Source organism: Onychomys torridus, chromosome X (assembly GCF_903995425.1).
Source record: "Onychomys torridus chromosome X, mOncTor1.1, whole genome shotgun sequence".
NCBI lineage: Eukaryota > Metazoa > Chordata > Mammalia > Rodentia > Cricetidae > Onychomys > Onychomys torridus.
The window spans coordinates 37,448,525-37,460,133 of NC_050466.1; the positions used below are offsets into that span (position 1 = coordinate 37,448,525).

The 11,609-nt window shown below is 39.0% G+C and overlaps 1 pseudogene; it reads left to right on the forward strand.

Annotated features, from left to right (window-relative positions):
* Positions 1-921: 921 nt before the first annotated feature.
* Positions 922-4,870, forward strand: LOC118574606 (annotated as a pseudogene).
* Positions 4,871-11,609: the final 6,739 nt, after the last annotated feature.

An 11,609-nucleotide genomic window follows, 5' to 3' on the forward strand; every position in this document is an offset into this window, starting at 1 on the left:
AGATAGGAGGCAGACAGGAGAATCCTTGCAAACTCATGAATCAGCTAGCCTGTTTCTCAGTGCAGCAATAAACAACAGAGGAGACCCTGTCTCAAACAAGGTGGAAGACAGAATGACACCCAAGGTTGTCCTCTGACCTCCACATGTACATTGAAACATACACTTCTCCATACACAGACAAAACCATTTATACACAATTGTGTACACACAGAGACACACACACACACACACACACACAGACACACACAGACAGAGACAGAGAGACAGACAGAGAGACAGAGAGAGACAGATAGAAAAAGAGACAGAGACAGGGAGATATTTCCAAAAATAAGATAGTGGTAGAGGAAAATACCTCCACATGCACATGTATGGGGAATCATACTTGCATACTTACACACACACACACACACACACACACACACACACACACACACACAAACACACACACACACATGAAAATTATAATGGAAACTTTCTTAAACTTCAAAAGAAATCACTGAAAGACTGGAGAGATGGCTCAATAGTTAAGAACAATTATTTCTCTTACAGAAGATTCAGTTCAGTTCCTGGCACTTATGTGGTGATTCACAGTCATTTGTATCAACAGTTTCAGAGTATCTGACACTCTCTTCTAACCTCTGCCAGGTTCCAGGCATGCATGGATATGTTGTACTTAAATGCATCCAAGCAAACTGTCAAACACATAGGCAAGCATTCATAGAGGTAAAATTTAAAAAAAAAATCATTGAGAAAGACATTTGACTTCAATGTATAGTGGCAAACCATTTTCAAAGTGTGAGGAAATTGTTACCTAACATTTCCTGATGTTACAATCTTTTTGCAGTTGATAAAACCATCAAATTGATAGGATCAAGAATGGATGATTTTAGGAAACACCTACTCAGTTTTGTAGTTGAAATTATGATCATAGCCTTCACCTTTACCTGTTTTTGTTTAGTCTATTGTAATTATATGATCAAGGAGGTCCCATCACCAGTATGGTAAGAGTCACACATTAAAGAATGAAAAGTGTGTGTGTGTATGTATGTGTGTGGGTGTGTGCATGAGGTATTTGTGCACAAGTGTGTGTACACATGTAGAAACAAGAAGAGGATGTCAGGTGTGTCCTGCTCTATCATTTTCTGCCTTATAGCACTGATACAGGGCCTATCACTAAACCTAAATGTAGGCTCATAGGCAGGAAGCCCCAGCAATCTTCCTGTCTCTATCTCTCTCTCACACATGGGACATGGGCATGTGCTAATATACACAGATTTTTACGTGGGTTTTAAGTGAAGATCCATGATAAAGAAAGACAAGAGGATAAACTACTCAAAAATAGTTCAAGCTTTTCAAAACTATTTACTTCTATATGCATGGGTATTTGTCTGCATATACAAATGTGCATCATGTACATGCAGGACCCACAAGGACTAAAAAAGGGCATCAAATCCTTTGGAAATGGAGTTAAGGCTGGTTGTGAGCCACAGTGTCAGTACTGCTAACTAAACACAGGTTCTATGCAAGAACTGGAAGTACTCTTAATCTCTAAGCCATGTCTCCAGCCCCAATAGTATACGTTTTTATTTGGGGGAAAGGAAGTTCTTCAGAAGAAGTCTCTATTGTAAGGAGAGATGGCTTAGCAGTTAAGAGCACTGGCTAGTCTAGATGTCCTGGGTTTGATTCTCAGCACCTACATAGCAGCTCATAATCACCTCTAACACTAGGTCTAGGGGATCCAATGTCATCTTCTAGCCCCTACAGCCAGCAAGCACATACATGGTGCAAAGACATACATACAAGCAAAATACTCATATACATAAAATTAATTTTTTAAATTAAAAGAGTAAGAGCTCACTATCTGATTACAATCTTGGGTAGTTATGGGACAGAACATTGGGAAGGGCATGGCCTGATCTCCATAGTCAATTCCAGGCCAGCCAAGGCTAAAAAATGAGACCTTGTCTCAAAAAAAAAAAAAATCAGCCTGGCGATGATGACATACACCTTTAATCCCAGCACTCAGGAGGCAGAAGCAGGTGGATCTCTGTGAGATCCAGGATAATTCGAGCTACACACAGAAAAGTCTGTCTCAAAAACCAAAAAGAAAAAAAAATCAACAAATGAATTCCTTTTATGGCTTACAGCTGGCAATTGCCCAGGGTGACCAGTGAGCTAGTTAAAGATGTTAGGTGAGTAATAATACCTTTCATGGCTGGTCCCTTACTGGAGGTTGATAGAGAAAGGAAGGCAGGAATCTAGAGAAGCAAGTTACTTTTACTCTAGAAATTTATGTTTGTTTCTAAAATTGTCACTGTTTAATCAAAATGTCATGATTATGGATAACATTCCCTGACTTTTGTTTTGATTATATAGGGGAAAAAAAGGAATAATTGTCTTTTTTTTTTTTTGTATCTTTTGCTGGACAGGGTCTGTATCCTTCTCAGAGGGGAAATAGGGAAGTCTTCAGTATAGTAAATTTTGGAAGAGGAAGATGATGGAAGGGAAGGATCCCTTTTCAATAGCCTCCAAAACTATATCTGTTTAATTACCTAACATTTTCCCCTTAAGAATTGAGACCCTAAACTTATTTACAAGTCAGACATCAAATCACTCTGTGCACTTTGGATAAAATTTAGGGTATATAAGGGTTGAGGGTCCCCACTCTTACTGAATTTCATGCATTGGAGATCAATCAAGGGGGCCCAGATAGATGGAGATAGATTGTTGAAGGATCACCTGAGTGTGGATGGAAAATGAGATGGTGGTGTTTGGTATGATCTTAATGCAGGTAACTATAGTTACGTGAGTTAATGATTACAGTAGTTGAATCATCGAGTGTAGGGAATGGCCTTTCGTCTTTCACCTTATCTTCCAGCTCTTAAATAATTCTGGCCACCTCTTCCATAAAGCTCCCTGATTCTAAGAAGTGGTGTTATAAGTGACTTGCCTGGGGCTAGATCCACATTCATGACTTATTTTCTACATTCTCCACAGTTCATTGCAAGGAGAGGCTTGTTTGATTAAGGCTGAAGCTGCTTTTATCTGTGAGTATAAACACATAGGTATTTAGAAAGCAGTTTGCTGCTCTATCAGTTTAGTTAACCATCAAAAGTACATTCCTCCTGTGGGTGTACTACCTCCTCTACTTGAATTGTTAGCCAAGCTTACTGGTCCCCTTCCCATCCCCCATACAGAGGATCTAGAATCCATTCAGAGAACAGTTAGTTAGCCCATGCTACTTCAACAGTCAAACTGTTATTGCATAGGCAGGTATATCTAGCTTTCCAGTTTCTTTATACCCCATTTATTGCAGCTAATCCTCCTCCATGCCACACTTTCATCTACCCAATTCCCCCTCTCTCTGCCTCCCTCTCTATATAAACATTTCTACTCAGAGTCCATGTTTCTTTATATCTATGTTCTACTACCCTCCCTCCCTAAGGTACACAAACTCCTTGTACAATATACATTTGCTTTTTTGTTTCCTGATCTGCACAGGTACTCCACTAGATATAATGTGCTAAAGCTAGTATCCTCATATGAGAGAAAACTAGTGGAGTTTGTCCTTTGTCCTTTTTATACTGGGTTACTCATGTACAAATCCATTCCCCCTGCAAATTTCATTTTTTAATCTAAGTAATATTCTATTATACATGCGTACCACATCTTTATTATTACTGACAACTTTGTGTCATTCCAAACGTGGACTGTAAGTTATCTGATGCCTTTGAAATAGCAAACATATTCTTTAAGGAAAATCATTCATTAATTCATATGTGCAACATGAGTTACAGGTGTCAGCACACTCTAATAGCTACTGTGTTTACTTTTACTGTGGAAAAATATCCATAATGTAAGTTAGCATTATATTTTCTGATGATAGCAATAGTACTTTTGTTTTAAATTATGACACCCTGAGTTTTCTGCATTTCAGGCTCAACAAAGAAAATGTGGCAGCTATATCATCCTGGGTACCCAAAGTATCAGCTTGTCAACCTGATATGATACCTGAGGACATTCTACAAACACAGCCTCTGCTATCTAGGCCCTCATGTCAAGAAAAACTATCTGTATCAAACAGTGCAGTAAAATCAATTCAGCCTCCAAGTCTAGAAAAGCCATGCATGCCATCCAATGTGCAAAGACCAGCAAGATACTCAAATACGGATATGTCATCCATACCATGGCCTGTAAAAAAGTCAAGTAGGCAATTAGATTTGAAAAGGCCAACCAAGTCATCAAGCTGCCAAAGATTACTTAAGTCACATTACCTGGAAAAGTCAAATAAGAAACACAAACTTAAGAAATCGTATCAACTCATCCACACCTGTAAATTAGCTAGTCAAGTCAATTCATCCAATTCAAAGAAGCAAGTCATACCACCATGGCCAGCTATTCTGCAGTCTTTAAATATGCTAGCCACACAATTTTGTCTGCCAGTCTCACATAATCAAATCCTGTCCACCAAACCATCCAGAATAAAGAAACTGAACCAGTCACATGGACACCATGATCTGAAAAAGCCAGTGAGTACAGGAAAGGCTGTGTTACCCAGGAGGCCTCTATCAAACAAAGTTTGCTGATATTATCAGGAAAACTGCCTTATTTGTAATACTTCCGGACTTCTCAATGATTTTTTAGGGCCAAATAAGCAACATGCTGGAAATCCTCATGTTTCAAGGAAAATGAAGCCATCTCCCAAGTCTTTTTATGAAACCAAAGTACCAGTGCAATTCTTATCAAGGTAATGAGAGCAATGATACTATGAAAACATACGATAGTGAAAATATTGATGCAGAAACAGTCATTTATTTGTGACACAAGTCATGAAGAGGATGACATGGCTAAAGGTTCTTTACATTATTAATGACTTAAAACAATTTAATCTACATACAGAGTATCCACATGTAATCACTATCAAGAATAGACCTATCTATCTTGAAGGCAATTAAATGCATGGCATAACAAATTGTTGTTGTATTTATCATTGCATCTCATCAGCACAAGATTCATTTGGTGTATCTTATTTATATGTAGTCACATAAATGGGAACCATACATGTACATGTACATACAAATCTAGAAAGAAATTTTAAGATGGGTATGCTTAACTGCTCTTTCCCCTGAATTAGCTCTCAATGAAAGGCCCAATTTGACATTATTTATGTAGCTTTTTTCAGTGCTGAGGAGTAAACCTAGGGTATTATGTGTGCTAGCCAAGTGGTCTACCAATGAGCTTTGTTACCACTTGGGAATTTGTTTTTAATTTTTTTTTTATTTTATGTGTATGAGTGTTTTGTCTCCATATATGCCTGAGCACCACTTGTGAGCCTGGTGCCCAAGGTGGCCAGAAGAGAGATTCCCTGGAACTGGAGTTACATCCAATTATGAGCTGTCATGTGGATGCTGAGAATAGAATCTGGGTACTCTGGGAGAGCTCTTATCCATTGAGCCATCTCTTTGGGCACTGGGAATGTATTTTCAAATTTGTATTTTCAGAGTTGGGGGTCAAACCCAGGATTATGAATACGAGGCAAATGTTTCACCATAGAACTATACTCCCAGTCCCTGAAGTAATTTTCAGTTGCGGGGGGGGGGGGGGTGGGACATGTGCTGGTAATGGAATCCAGAACCTTGCACGTGCTAGGCAAGCTCTCTGAGCGACATCCCCAACTCTACTTTTTAATATTTATGTGGAAAATACATGGTTTAAGACTGTGTCTTTCTCTATAGGATATAGCGCTTTTTAGAAATAGCTCTGTACTATGGACTGAATGCTTATATTTGCCCCCAAATTCATGTGGTTGAAACCTAGTACTGTATAGGATGGTTATAAAGTCCTTCAGTGGGGTCATAAAAATAGAGCACATCATGAATGGGATTTGTACCTTTATAATGAGCTGAAGAGCATGCTTCTGCCCTGTGAGACACAGCAAAAAGGTTCCACCCACAAATTATAGAGCTGGCCCTCACTAGACATCTGCTACTGCCTTAAGTTTGGACTTCCCAGACTTCAGAGCTGTAAGAAATAAATTTGTTGCTTATAAGCCACTCAGTTTATGGTATTTTGTTATAGACTCCAAACTGGCTAAGATTCTCAGTCCTGCTTCCTTCTGGATGATTTAGAAAAATTCCTAACACCCAGTTCTAAGCACACCTCCTCCTCTAGAGATTGCCACCTACATGGAGGGCTCAACGTCCAGCACACACTCCTTGAACTCTATGATATCCATCCAAGTGTTGGAATTCACTCAGCAACTAACGTACTGTAGCTAGTAAGGGCAAGGGGCCCATGGTGAAAACTACACATCGATCATAATTATTACAATGAAACACATGCTGGGGTCCAAAGGAAGGCTAGGGCCAAAACAGTAAATTTGGGGACTGGAGAAATAGTTCAACGGTTAAAATCACTTAACTACTTACACAGAAGACCCAGATTTAATTCTCAGCACCCACATGGCTACTCACCATGGCCTTTAACTCCAATTCCAGGGCATATAACTCTCTCTCCTGGCCTTTACCGGCTTTTACACATATATACATAAACTCATGCAGGCAAACACATATACATAAAAAATTCCAAAGAAACAAGCTCTGTAAAAGTATCAGCCAAATATCTTCCTAATTGTTATCTATGTACAATTCACAATTACTTCTGTACTGTTTTGATCTTGGAAATAAGAATTAAAAATAATGTTATCTTCACCAGGTATGAATGCACATGCCATTATTCCCAGCACTAGGGAGTCAGAAGTAAGCATGTCAGTCCAGTTTGTCCTTTATAGCAAATTACAGGCCAACCAGAGCTCTACAATGAGACTTTCTCAAACAAACAATACTAGCTTTGCAATTCTTCATATTATGCATAGAATGAGCCATCTCTGAAGTAATTGAGGGCTGGTTATAACTGATACCTGAGAACTTTCAGAGATTTACTTGCTTAGAACTATCTAAAGACTGCTGAAGGTGAGGAGATAAACTGTCATGAATCTGTCATACACAATTTGTTTTTAAAATACAACATAAGAATAATATAGTCACATTCCCTGGACATTAAAAATTCATTAACAAAATCCGCTATCATTAATCACGTTCCTTACACATACCTTTTCACAGAAAAATGGGCTTTTGGTGGGGGTGAGACAGGTTTTCTCTGTGTAGCTTTGGAACCTTTCCTGGAACTCACTCTGTAGACCAGGCTGGCCTCGAACTCACAAAGATCCTGCCTCTCTTTCTCCTGAGTGCTGGGATTAAAGGTGTGCACCACCATTGCCCAGCTTAAAATGGGATATTTTTAAAGCCATTTTCTCACTGTATAATCCACAGTGGCCCGGAAATTTACAAGTAGCCCCAGCTGACCTGGAACTCTTAATCATCTTGCCTCAGCCTCCTATGTGCTAGGATTACAAAGGTGTACACTTGGCTTGGCTACTTTTAAAATAATGCATTGGAGCCAGGAAGTGGTGGCTCATGGAAATCCAGAAAAATCTATTTAAAAGCAACTCCTTGACTTAGCAGTTTAGTAATCTGTTCAATGGATTTTCAGATTATCAATAATATGTGCTGATTTAATTTCATTATCTTGAATGTAATTAAAAGAAATAACTACAGTTAAGTAGATCTACCAGCTGAACATGTACAGACTGACTTCTCCAGATGTGTCTTTACAAAGGCATGATTCTTTCTTATGGCCATTCACATTCCTTGCTGTTTGGGGTGATTATTGAGATACCTGGCAGATTTAATATATACCGATTAATCATTCTTTTGTATGTCTCTTTACCAAAATGTTGTTTTGGTGGCTTAGACTATTGATTTGCATTTTCACAAATTAAAAACACCATAATGATTTGTGTTTTAAATAGAACAAACACATACTTATGTATTCAACAGCCTTGTGTTGCCTTAATATTCTCAAGAAACAGGAGAAAATAGAAACAATCTAATCTGAAAACAGCCTGTTCTTTTGCAATTATTTGAAAATGTCATGCATGTGTATTGAACTTTGGTCATTTTCAGCCCCTATTATCCTTTCTCATCCACCTCCTTCTCTTGATGAAACTCTTCTTCCCAAGAATCGTCCTCCTACTTTGATATTTTTTAAATTTATTCTTCTCCCACACATTAAAACTTCACTGCAGTTTCCTCTACCTCTCTTCCTTCCAGTCTTTCCCGTCTCCCAGATCTATGCATCATTCTGTTTCCATTGGTGAAATTATTAAGGCCATTCCATGTAATTAAAAGGGAGGTTTATTTTGTGGGGTAACTTACAAATGAAGGGATAGGTTGTAGGGTCTGGGAAAGGTATGGCGCAGTCTGGTGGTGTTCTCTAGAGAACTCTGCTCAGTCTACCTATAGCGTCCAGGGTCCCAGAACCAAGTGCGACCTCTCCTCTCCATCCTAGGTCTTCAGCTTCCTCCCTCAGCCCCGCCTTGTGGGCGTGACCATTACTGAAGCCTCAGTGGGGGTTGAAACTTCCAGGCCAAGGCTGGGATGGCTACCCACTACATGTTTCCCTTCCGAAGAGAGCAGGCCTTCCAGGGATATCAACCAAACATGCCATATCAAGTTACAAGACTAGATACAAACCTTCATATCAAAGACAGGCAAGGCAACCCAGCAGGAGGAGTAGGGTCCCAAAAGCAGGTAACAGAGTCAGAGGCAACCCCTGCTCCCACTGTTAGGATTCCCACAAGAACACCAAGTTACACAACTGTTACAGATATGCAGAGGACCTAGTAAGACCCATACAAGCTGCCCGATTGTCGCTTCAGTCTCTGTGCACCCCCTATGAGCCCTGCTTATTCAATTCTGTCACATTCTTCTGTCTACCTATGGTTGTTTGCATGGATATGAATGTGATGTTATATAGGGGAACATGGGTAACTGCTAAATGGTTATACCACTAAAAAAGATAGTATCCTTCCTCCAGAAATCATTCACTACCCATATTGCCTCCATGAGATGCCTCATGGGCCCCTCTCCTGTGCATGATGATTGGTGGGCCAATCTTGTGAAGATAACCACAACTGAAGTGAATTTCTGAGTGTAGTGGCTATGTAATGTTGAGAAGTGCATGCTTTACAGCAATTCTCCCCAACCTCTGGCTCTTAGATTCTTCCCACTCCCTCTGTTATAATGTTCCCTGAACCTTGAGGGGTAATAAGATGTCCTGTTTATGATGATAACTCTCCTATCACCTGTTCTCTATACTTTAACCAGTTATGTCTCTGAATTAGCCACAGCACACTGTAAAAGAAGCTTCCCTGGGAAAGACAGCACTATTCTACCAATAAAACATCAGTATTTATAAAATAGTTTGATACCATGCCCATTTGTTAAAACAGTAGTAGATTCTCCCCTAGTGCCTATAACCTCCTCTTGGTTGTTGTCAACATGCCTACATCTGGAATTAACTAAAACTCCAGCAACCAGGCACATCTGTGAGGGGTTCTTCTCAGTTGTATTATTTGAGATAGAAGATGCACTATAAATCTGGACCACATTTTCTGATAGCAGCCTCTGTAAAAGGATATGAAAGAAGGAAGCTTAGGCTTTTGGACTGCTTGGCCTCACTCTCACTGGAAAGTTCATCTGATCTGATCCTACAGCATATCTTCACTGGTGTTAAAACCCATTTTTTTTTCAGGATTCCAACATAGACTGAAAACTGTCCACTCTCTAGGACTTCCCTGGGACTCCAGAACCAGATTAGAACCACTAAGACACTCATTCTCATGGACTTAACCAGATACTTTGCCTTTCTATCAGGAATCAGCTATTGTTGGACTACTCAGACCACAGCCTATAAGCCACTCTAATAAATTCCCTTTAATACATTAGTTAATTCCATCAGTTCTGTTCCGTTAGAGAAGCCTGACTAATACACAATAATAGGTATGAATTCTTTCCTCTAGAACAGCCCTCAAGTCCAGCCATAAAATGGTTGGTTATCTTCACAATCATCATGTCCCTGTTGGACCAGTGGGCATATCTTGCCATGTACATTATGATTATACCTAATGGGGTCCACAACCAGGTAGGTCTGTTGTCTTTTCTTCACCAACATATAAATTACAAAAGGTATCAATGCACAGATATGAAATGTATATTCTTACATAAAAATGTGAAAGCACATCTAAATAGTAATGTTTTTCTATTCCTTATCACACTGGGGCTCAAAAGTAGGTTGTCATTAATCAACTAAAATGGATTCTCAATAAATAAAAAGAAAAACAGTTTCTGAGGAGTTCAATGTCAATGTTCCATTGGAATCTGTGGCAATTATTAAACTAAAAATATTCAAAAATATGAAAAGCCTATTATAATTTCTGGGTCAATTGGTAACAACAGGAACTGGAATATTTACCCCTTCAGTCTAAAATTATTACACATGGGCATTCTTAGTCTCCCAGCTTACTAGGTTTCTTGTATCTGCCCCTTTAACAAACATGTCTTCAGACTGTTCATGAAATACATTGACTGAGCAGGGCTAAGGAAAGAGATTAAAGAAGGAAGGCCCCTCTAGGACATTCTTAGAAGGTAGGCTTTCAATATTTTAACACATCCTAAGACTGCTTTGGGGTTTTCTAAATGCCTGCAGGCCTCTCTCATTTTCCTGCCCTCCTAGTTCATGCACACTGCTTTGATGTGAAGGGACTGCTGTAACATAGCAGAGTTATTGAGAATTTCCCCTTAAGCTTCCATTTTATTCTGTGTCACTAAATCCAAAGGACAGAAATCTTTTTTTATAGACTGTGGACTCTGTTGATGTTTCCATATCTTTGGTTGAAGCTGGAGTCTGTAGAAGCTGGGCATTTGCCTTACCTTATCTTTCCCCCTATATGTGGCATTGCACTTATTTTTAATCAAGTAATATATATTGATATTTCATTGTTCCTGTGTTTTTCTTTGTTTCCGCTTATCACTCTAAACTGTGAGCAGAGAGGATTGAGAGCTGACTTTGAAATGTGTCAGCTTTATAGAGCCCAGATACGAAAGAGGTTTCCGTAGCAACGGGAGATGTGTGAGAAAGCCTTGTGCACACTATAGCTTAGGAAACAGGATTTATTTTCCTGGGGCACAAAGCTTCTCCTCAAACCTGGAGTTATTTTGTAAGTACAGGGATACTAGGTTTGTGTTAGTTGTAGCTACCAAGAATGCTAAAACTTCCTTTCAATGCAAACTCTGCATTTTGTGTAAATAAACTAAATATAATGAACACACACTGTTTCAAAAACAGTTGGGAAATCAACATAGAGCTATTAAATAAAGGAGTCAAGCTTATATCACTGGCAAATTAGCTAAGGTGATTTGTGCTTTCAACCATAAACACAGTCACTGAAATAGTGGATGCATTCTGGAATTTTTCTGTTCCCTTTCTTACCTATAAAACGTTTCCAATATATAGAAAATATTTGCTTCCTGCAAGGTTTTGAGAAAGGACTTAATCTTCACTTAGTAATAAGCACACCTCAAATAATCCTCATTGCTTACAATATGGGCACTGTGCAAATGTAGGAACTTCAGCTTGGAGACAACCAATCTTTATGTGATCTGCGATCAGTTAACTTAATTGTTTTAAATTTTACTTAGTAAGTCAAA